This window comes from Netta rufina (genome assembly GCF_964035555.1).
Source record: "Netta rufina genome assembly, chromosome: 13".
In the NCBI taxonomy this organism is placed as follows: Eukaryota; Metazoa; Chordata; class Aves; order Anseriformes; family Anatidae; genus Netta; species Netta rufina.
This window is the reverse complement of record NC_140136.1, coordinates 13,400,199-13,409,547: the sequence shown is the minus strand read 5'-3', so window position 1 is coordinate 13,409,547 and position 9,349 is coordinate 13,400,199.

The following is a 9,349-nucleotide window of genomic DNA, read 5'->3' as shown; positions in this document are numbered from 1 at the left end:
ACATTGTTTGCCAGCCCTGGGTTGCTTTTCGGTGCCACGCGGGGAGGTTTTGGCACGAGCTCCCCAGCTCGCTGCTCTCTTTACCGATAAACAGCGGCGGGTGCCTTTTAATTAACATCCTCGTTCGAGGCAACATATTATTTTCATTAAAATCAATAAATGCTCTCTGCTTGGACTTTCCTATGCCTTGTATTGAGAGCAAAGCAAGCGCTGCTCCTGCCATCTGGCTCCCATAGCTCCTGGGCAGGATGCCGTACCTGTACGAGATGCAGCGTGGGTCGGGGGCTCGGGGATGGAGCCCCCCACATCCCCAGCCCGCCCTGCAGCCCTGCGTGGTGATAACTGGGCTGGGAATGAAGGGCTGTGCTCTCCGAGAGGGTTTGATTTGCACTAAAGGCATTATGCATCATGGGCACCTGCAGCAGAGCATTCCTGCCGGCGCTCTGCCCTGCAGACACCTCCACGTCCCGCCACAGTGCTGACATTTTGGGGAGAGCCCCAAAACTTGCCCTGAAAAAAAGCAGGTGTGGGTGAGAAAGGTGTTGGCAGGCTGGGTGCGGGGCTGCAGGTGGGTGCAGCAGGCATGCATGGGGGGAGCTGCCCTTTGCCAAGCAGGAGCAGGGCTGAGCAAGGCTCGATCCCGCCACCACCCAGGCACCGCCGCTCTCTGCTCTGAGTGCAGCACCGCATCCCCACCAAAACACCATCAGCTCGCACCGACAAAATCCCAGCTCATCCTCCGAGCTCCCCGTCCCCCAGGACCGTTCTCCTTGCCCACAGCACAGCCCCGAGCCTGCAGCACATCCTTGTGCCCATGCCACCGCAGCATTCGCGCCCAGATGCAGGCAGCCGGAGAGAGGCGGCTCTGTTGCAGCGGGTTTGGCAGCGGCTTTGATCCCAATGAGTTTTCCAGGAGGCCCGGGTGAATGGGATGTTTGTCTCCCGGTTCTTCACAGTTTATCCAGCGAGGTTTATTCTCCGGGAGTGGCCAAGGCTCGCGCTGCCCAAGCCAGCTCTGAGGGATGCAGTCCCCGAAGACAAAATAAATCCACGGCTTGAACACCGTCCGAGCGCACCGCGGCACCGCTGGACTCCACCCAGGGCAGAATTTTCCTTCGCTTTGGGGCTTTATTACAAATCTACGACAAAGCCGGGATTTGTCAGACAATTAGCTTCAATTCCAGTACCAAAAACAAGACAAAATAAAACACCCCAAACCCCCAAGCCCTGAGCTGATCTCCAGGGTAGTCCTGGAGCCGTGCAGACATTGACTTAACGAGCCCAGGCTCCGAAGCCCGGTGAATGGCATTTATTCTTCACAGGGCGGGTGCTGCCGGTGCCAACTTTTGGGGTGCACGTGTGGCTTTTGATGGAGAGGGCGAAAAATCAGCACCGAAAGTCCCCAGCCCATCAATGATGAGGCCTCGTGCCCCCGCAGAGCTGCACCCCCTGCTCGGTGGCTGGGGCATGGGGAAAGCCCTCGGCCCTTGGAGCGTTTCCAGCAGCAGTGATGTTTGCCCCCATAGGGCTGATGTCTCCGAGAGGGGTCTCCCTGGGTGGCAGCCCAAACCTGAGTGCTCCTCTGGTTTAATACTCTGACCATATAATAAATAAATAAATGAGTACAGGCAGCCTGAGCCTGGCAGCTACAAAATCTGCCCCTCCATCATTTTCTTGGACCAGTGAGGGGCAGCTGAAGGGGCATTTGTCACCGCCCCGCTGTCCCCAACGTGGGGACCCATCCCGGAGCACGCAGGAGCACTCTTAGGGACTCGGCTCTTGCTTCCTGCTGGCTGGGGCGACGATGCTTTATATAGCAGCGAAATAAACTTTATCTGATGTTCAAAACAAAATCTGGAGTTCATTAGAGGAGAAATCCGCAGATTGGGAACCAGGCACTTCTGAGGGACTGCACAAAGGCACTTCGTGTGGGTGTTAGCTGAGTTTTCTCCGCGGCCCGAATTATTAGAGGCTCCAGATGTGCTCGCAGGCTCCTCTGCCTGAATGCAAGCTGGGCTCCGCGCAGCACCTCGCCACCACGTTTACAGCCAGGGCTCCCGACACGCTTCCCACCAGGAGCAAAGGCCCTTGAATATTTTACGGGGCTCGGGGCAGGATTCCATCACCCCGTCCTTGGGCTGTCCCATCTGCTGGGGGCAGCCACGGGGTCCCCGCACGCCTGACGATGCTCACACAACGAGGGCTGAGCGCGTCCCCGCGCTGCCAGCAGGTTAAGTTATGAGCGATGCAGCGATGCCGGAAAAGAGCTTCTGGGGAGCACGGCCCCGCCAGATTCGTCCAAACACAACACATGTGACGGATTAAAAATAAAAACGCCATTAAATGCTTCCAGGATGTGAAATTTAACAAAAGGACCGTTGTGCGCGCAGCGGAGGGGAAACGCCGGAGCGGGGAGCACGTGTAGCCAGGAGTTTTTGGAAGGACCACCTCATTTTTGGAAGGACCACCTCGGATTCCTCCCACCTCACTTCTTTTGGCCGGCGCAGGCAGCTTTCGGCTGGTGTCAAAAACGGGAAATCAGCTTTCTATCGATTGCCACTTCCCTGAACGTCTTCTCGCAAGCGCTCATTAAATTTTCATTCAATTATCCCAGGCCGCGTGGCGTTGGTTGCTTCTTCGCCCCCATCCTTTTCAGCGTGAGTGCGTGCTAATGGCTGCGTCCCATCCCGCTGATTTCATCCTCATAACAGAGGAGGGAAGGGAGGGAAGGGAAGGAAGGGAAGGGAAGGCCGCCGAGCGGGATGTCTGCTGCTGGAAGGACCCTTCTGGATGCGCCCCATGGTGGGAGCTCTCCCCGTGCCATTTGCGTCCCCGTGTCAGAGCTGGCGGTACCAAGCAGAGGAAAACGGCGTCATTAAGCAGGACACTCACAGGCTGGAAGGGGAGGCACATTTGTATCCTGACAGGGGATTAGCTAGGCAGCTATAGTAATAGCAGGGGTAATAATAATAATAATAAATCATGATCGCTTGGCGTTTCTGTCTGGAGTGGGACTCAAGGGTGTGAGGCGGCTCCGGCGGAGCTGAGGGCAGACAGGAGGGTCGGCGGGAGGGGAGAGCTTGTAGGGTGGCTGGGGGCAGGTCCCAGCCTCAGTTTCCCCACCTGCAAGGCCAGCAGTGATGCTGGGGCCCTCAGCAGGCATCTCCATTCAGACCCACAGGAATATGTGTGGTAGGGCTTGTGACAGCAGCTCCCGCACCTGCGATGCTTGCAAAGCTCGGTTTTTGTCTCCAGCCTTGCAGCCGGCTGCGATGCAGACCGGGGGCACCTGGTCGGAGCAACGAGAACTGGTGCCATGCACATTGTGGGATAACGGATAATGCAGGGTAATAAAGGTGCCCCCTTTGCTTTCCTTACACCAGAGCATCTCCACCTGCACAGAACCAGGCGCTATGCCCCTACCCTGGGATTTAGCAAGCAGCACACTGTGCCATTTTAAAGCTAAAAGAGCAAATTCCACGCAACCCCTCAAGCCAAGGCTGCTTTTTTGCCCTGTGATGCTGCAGCCCCCAGCAAAAACATGCCTTGGAGAGGAGGGAAGGGGCAGAGGGAGGAATTCAGCCCAGGCTCAACGCGAGCAAGCTTGTTAGCAGGGCTAAGAGCTCTTTTCCTGAGTGCTTGCGGTCAGCTCCATTACCGCTCCACGCCGCGCTCTGCACCTTCGCGAAGACGCACGCCTTAATGCGAAATTGTAGCTGTCTTCCGTAATGCAATTATATTGCAATAATCTTGAAATGGAATATAATTAGGAAGTGTTGGGGGGAGAGGAGGGGGGAAGAACGGGTGATTACAGCGGGTGGCTGCACTGCTCAGGATGTTGCGGTGGGGCTGGATGTGGCCCCAGCCAGAGCCTGTGCTCTGCCCCCAGCGCAGGCTGACGTTTTCACCTTCAACATGAGTAAATAGGAGGATTTTTTTTTATTATTTTTCCCCTTTTTCCTTTTGTCTTGAAAAATAATTAGCCTGAGTAGTGCTTAGGAAGAGCTCGCGAGCTCTCAATAGCTGTTTTTACCCCGTTTTGCTGGGCAGGCGCTGCGGCTGGGCTCGCTGCATCCCTCCCCGCCTGCCCGCAGCCACGCTGGGGGTTCACCCATTTCTGGGAACTCTTGGCCGTGGGAAAAAATAAATAAATTAGCAGTGCTCTGAGTGACTCACGGGGGAGATAATTGGACATGGCGCTTAGTTTCCGTCCTACTGATGGCTAACAAAGCCTCCGTCTGCCCTGCCCGGAGATGCTGAGGCTTCCTCTGTCCCCTCGGTGCTGGCTTCTCCCCTCCTGGGATGTGCTCCTCTTGCTGCAACAGCTCCAAAATCCCCTCCAGGGGCAGGAGCTGTGCTCTGCTCTGCTTGGAAGAGCTGAGATCCAGCTCATTCGGGTCATTTTCTGCAGGAACAAGGCCAAAACCCCCCCAAAACTTTACAAGTATCCAAGAGCATCCATGTGCCACCCCCACTGGGGCTATCCAGCGGCTGCCCCCAGCGCCCAGCCACCGCTACAAACCCTCTGCTAAATCAGACCTAACCCAGGCCTGTAAATTCCTTTAGCGTGAGCCAGGCTCATTAATGCAGCTCAATTAATACATCTTGCCCTTCTGGCCAGTGGTGTTGGGTTTTCCCTCCCTTCCCCATCCATTTATTGTGTCCCAGCACGTATCCTGCTCAAATGAAGGGCACAGGACCCCACCACCTTGGTTTTGCAGGATGAGATCTTCCCCGTGCAGCTGCTGGAGCACACAGTGGCTCCAGCATCATCAAATCTCATTTTCTAGGGCGGGATGAAGTGAAAACAAGAAATCCCCATCCCATCCCCCCTGTGCCGACAGCCTGCGATGGAGAACACCTCGGTTAGGGAGCTGGGAGCTTTTAATAGAAAACCCCAAGTTTAAATTGGCACGGCAGCAGCCAGAGCAGCGCTTAAAGCCACGCTGTGCCAACCATTTATTTAATGGAGGAAAAAAAAAAAAAAAAAAAAAAAAAAAAACAACAATGAAAATATTGTACATGCAGAACGGAGCGGGGCTGCTCTGGCAAGGCTTCCCACCTCCAGTTGCAGAGACCGTGGCGACGCCGCTACTGGGCTCGGAGGAAGCATCACATTTAATGCTTAAATTGAGTTTTGGGGCTGTTGGGGTGCAGGGAGCTGGTTTAGCATCGATTTATCTTATGAAAAAAAAAAAAAAAAAGGAGGGGAACAACATGGGGAAAAGGGGGAATTGCAGAAGTGCTCTGCCAGCACAAGATCTCCTTGCTGATGGAAATGCAGCTGCCGCAGGCCTGCTGTACCCGCTCCCTGCTGCGTGGAAGGAGCCTTCAAAGGGATATTTTTTTTGGGAAACGGGCTGTAATTACCTGGGTAGGGTCAGGATTATTTCCTACCCTCCCCTGCAGTCCTGCTCGGAGGTCTCCATCCCAAATATTTACCATCCAGCCACTTTTCTGGTAGTGAATTCCTCTGGAAATCTCCCCTGTAATTTGTGGCGGGCAAACCTTGTTTGAGTTTGAGGATTTCGCGCATTTTTGTCACACCGTTCTTTGGGGGGGGGAAGAGGAGAGGGGGACACGGAGACTTTGTGTGGTCCGGCCACCTCCAAGCATGGGGCCAGAGCCACCGCTGAAGGACTGTCCCCGCTGCTGTCCCCTCTTGCTGCCGTCAGACCCAAGGCTGCCGATTAGTTTTATTTTTTTGGTTGTTTCTTTTTGCATTTTGAACAGTTTGTGGGCGTATAATGGAAGGTGGATTCTTAAGGATTTTGTGCTCTTGCCAGCGTGAATTATTTATTCGTCTGGGCTTTTTTTTTTTTTTTTTTTGGTAATTTCAGGGGGATTTTATTTTAGGCTAAAGTACAGTCAGGGGCTGGCCGTGCCTGCCGACAGCGTCGCTCCCCAAAGCGATGGCCAGCCACAGGCTGTAATCCCCTAGGACCCTCAGAGGGGACACCCCAGCCTTTTGGGGGATCCAAGGGGCACCGAGGGGTGCTCATCCTTGGGCTCGGGTCCCCAAAGCAGAGGCTGCCCTTCCTTCACTGGTGCTCCCAATGCTGAAGCGCCGTGCGTGGCCCTGGGCCGGGGCGGCTGCAGGCACACACCACAGCCCCTCCGAGACACCCCAGGGAGAGCAAAAGCTGCTTGCTTCAGGGATATTTCCACAAAATATGTGTTATAAATCCTCTGTGTGTTATAAATCCTGGGGGTATTATAGATTTTGGGGGTGTTACAAGTTCTGGGGGTATTATAAATACAACACCAGGGGTAAGGCCTGGCGGGAGGCCGAGCAGCAGCCTGGGGACACCACACTCAGCGCAGCCACCTCGTGCCTCGCCCTGTGGCCGCCACCTCCTGCTGGCCCCTTTCTGAGGCCAGAAACCACCATTTTGGCTGCACAAGCACTTTTCTGCCGCCACCAAGCACGTCCGCGGCGCTCACAGCTTCCCCACTGAGCGCTGGCGCCGTCGGGAGGTTGGTGCGGACCTCGAGACAGCGCTGGTGGTGAGAGCCTCAAAAATGGCTGGAGGAGGCCTGGAGAAACCCCATTAGGCGAGGGCAGGCTGGTGGGGAGGCCATAAATACACGGGGCTGGCCGCTGCCCGTGGGGCACCTCCCTTGGGGACACCTGCCCGGGCCTTCACTCTGTCCCCTCCATGTCACGGCCTCGAAGGCTGATCTCATGGCCGGACCACGGTCACTGCCGCCGTGCTGTGTGCTGGCCATGGGGCAACGCAGAAAATAGAAATAAAGACTTGTTAATTAAAATAACAATAGTAAAGTGGGTATCCTAAAGAGTTAGGTAATGAAATAAGAATAGGGAAAAATAAAATAATAGGAGTGCTAAAAAAAAAGGCAACAAAATGAGATAATAACCACACTAAAAATAAAATAAAAATAATAAAATACAAATAATAAAATACAAATAATAAATAAAATAGAAAATATATTAATAATAAAAATATAAATATAAATACAAAAATATTAAAATAAGATAACATAAATATTAAAATTTAAAATAAATATTAAATAAATAAAATATGAATATTTGAATAAAATAAAATGCTAACAATTGAGGAAAAAATAGTGAAATAGGAATGTTAAAACAAAAATATAGTAAGATCGTAATAATAAACCAAAAATAATAGCAAAATAGTTAAAATAAATCAAAAATCCCCCAAATAAAAACAATCAGAATGAAAATAGTAAAAGATAGAATAAAAATACTAAAATGAGAATGCTGAAAAGAAAAAAAGCTAAAAGAAAAATGCTTTAAAATACTAACAAGAAAAAATTATTTAAAATACTGACAAGAAAAAATACTTTAAAATACTAAAAATAAAGAATAATAACAATAATAATAGTAAACCAAAAATACTAAAAATAATAAAAATTAAAATAATAACGATAAAAATGCTAAAATGAAAATGCTGAAAAGAAGAAAAGTACTTTAAAAGTACTAAAAAGAAAAAAATAATAATAAAATAAACAAGAATAAACCAGAAATACTAAAAATAAAAATACCAAAAATGAAAATAATAGAAATAACAATAGTAAATGCGCGTGCCCACAATCAAACACTGCAGTCAAGCGAGGCCGCGGGGGCCGCCCGGGTCCCCCCCCAGCCCCGCGCCCTCCCCGGCCCCGCGGCGCCCCCTGGCGGCCGCTGCGCTACCGAGGCTGCGGCTGCGGGAGCCGGGAGCGCTTTGGGCCAGAAAAGCCCAAAATGCAAAATATCCAGGTACTTCGGACATAAAATGCACGGAATATGTAAAATGCAAGACCTGTGCAACATACACATAGTGCACAAAATACACAGAATACATGAAATACGCAGCATTCACAGCATGCACAGAATTACCCAAATTTCACAAATTACACAAAATACCCCGTACAAACCCCTCAGGACACACACCAAGGTGGTGCCCCACCACCAAGGCGCCCTCGCCCAGCCGCCGGGCTTCCCTCCTGTGCCCTGGCTCAATTCAATGCCTTCCAGCCCCCCAGGCTGGTACAAAAAACGCCGTTTTCTGCTCGGTACAACAGCATTTCAAAGCTATTTAATGTCTGGGCTACTCCCCGCTGAGTTTTAAGTACTTTTTCCAGCACTGGAAATTGTTTATTTTTTTTCTTTTTTTCCTTTTTTTTTTCAAGGGTTTATTTTCCAGAGAAGGCAGGAGGTTTGGAGGCGGGTGGGGAGCAGCTCGGACTGGACCCCGTGCCTCACACATCACCCAGAGCCCCATCCATCCTCACCCTTGTGCATCCAAAACCTCACTGGGGTACATCGTGCTGTCCCTAAACCCCTCGTGGTCTCACACTGGGGCACGGGAGCATCTGGGTGACCATGGCCAGCAGGGAAAATGATGCTGGTGGGGTACTAAAGGACCTGGGAAAGCCACTGGAGCCCCTGGTGCTGCAGGGAGGAGGGCACACGCATGGGATAGCATCAGGGAGAAAGACCCAAAGGACCATCAGCAAGTGTGCGTTGATGTACCAGCCCCAACCGTGAAGCCCAGGGGAAGCCCCTGGAGGTGATTTGGGTTTTTTCCCGGTGCCAGCCCCCGGGAGGCGGCGGGGAAGTAGCAGGGATGCGACGCGAAGCTGGGAAATTACACGGTTAACGGAGCCTCTCTAATGAGAAAACGAGCCAGACGTCATATGGTGTTGATTTAGCGCTCGGCTCTGAAGAATAGGGAGAAGGGAGGAAAACGAAGCCAAGCAAACCTCAAACCCCCGCGAGTTTATAAAGGAGCTTTGTGCAAACACGCTGCCTTCGTCTGCAGGAGCGAGCAGCGCTCCTCCCGGTGCGCGCTCCGGGCTGTAATTAATCTTGTTTCAGCTACACAACATCCCCGGCTCTGGTAGGAGCCTCCTCCACCAGAGGGAAGGAGGCTGGCAGAGGAAGAGGAGGAGAAGGGCACGGCTCGGGGGCCCCATCAGCTTCTCCTCATGAGGGGGAAAAGTGGTCGCAGAGCCCTGAGGGGCGATGCCGGTGTTGGGCACTGTGCCGTGAGCTACAGCCCCCGCTTGGTTCTGCCCCACGTAGCTCTAAGAGGCTCAGCCAGTGGACAGGATGCTCCATATTATATATCTAATAATCCCTATTACTCTGGTACTGTCCAAAAAATCTCCTTGGGAGATGTATTTGTGTATATATTTATTTTTTTACATTAGTTACGCAGCTGTGCTGTGCCTCTCATCCACCAACTCTTCCCTCAGATGTGTGCTGTCACCCAGCTCCTGCTCCTTCTCCTCCCACGCTCCGTCCCCACCGTGTGCAGCCCCATCCTGGTGGGATTTCATCTTTAATGGATGAATTTACATCCCAGCAGCTACGGGGGAA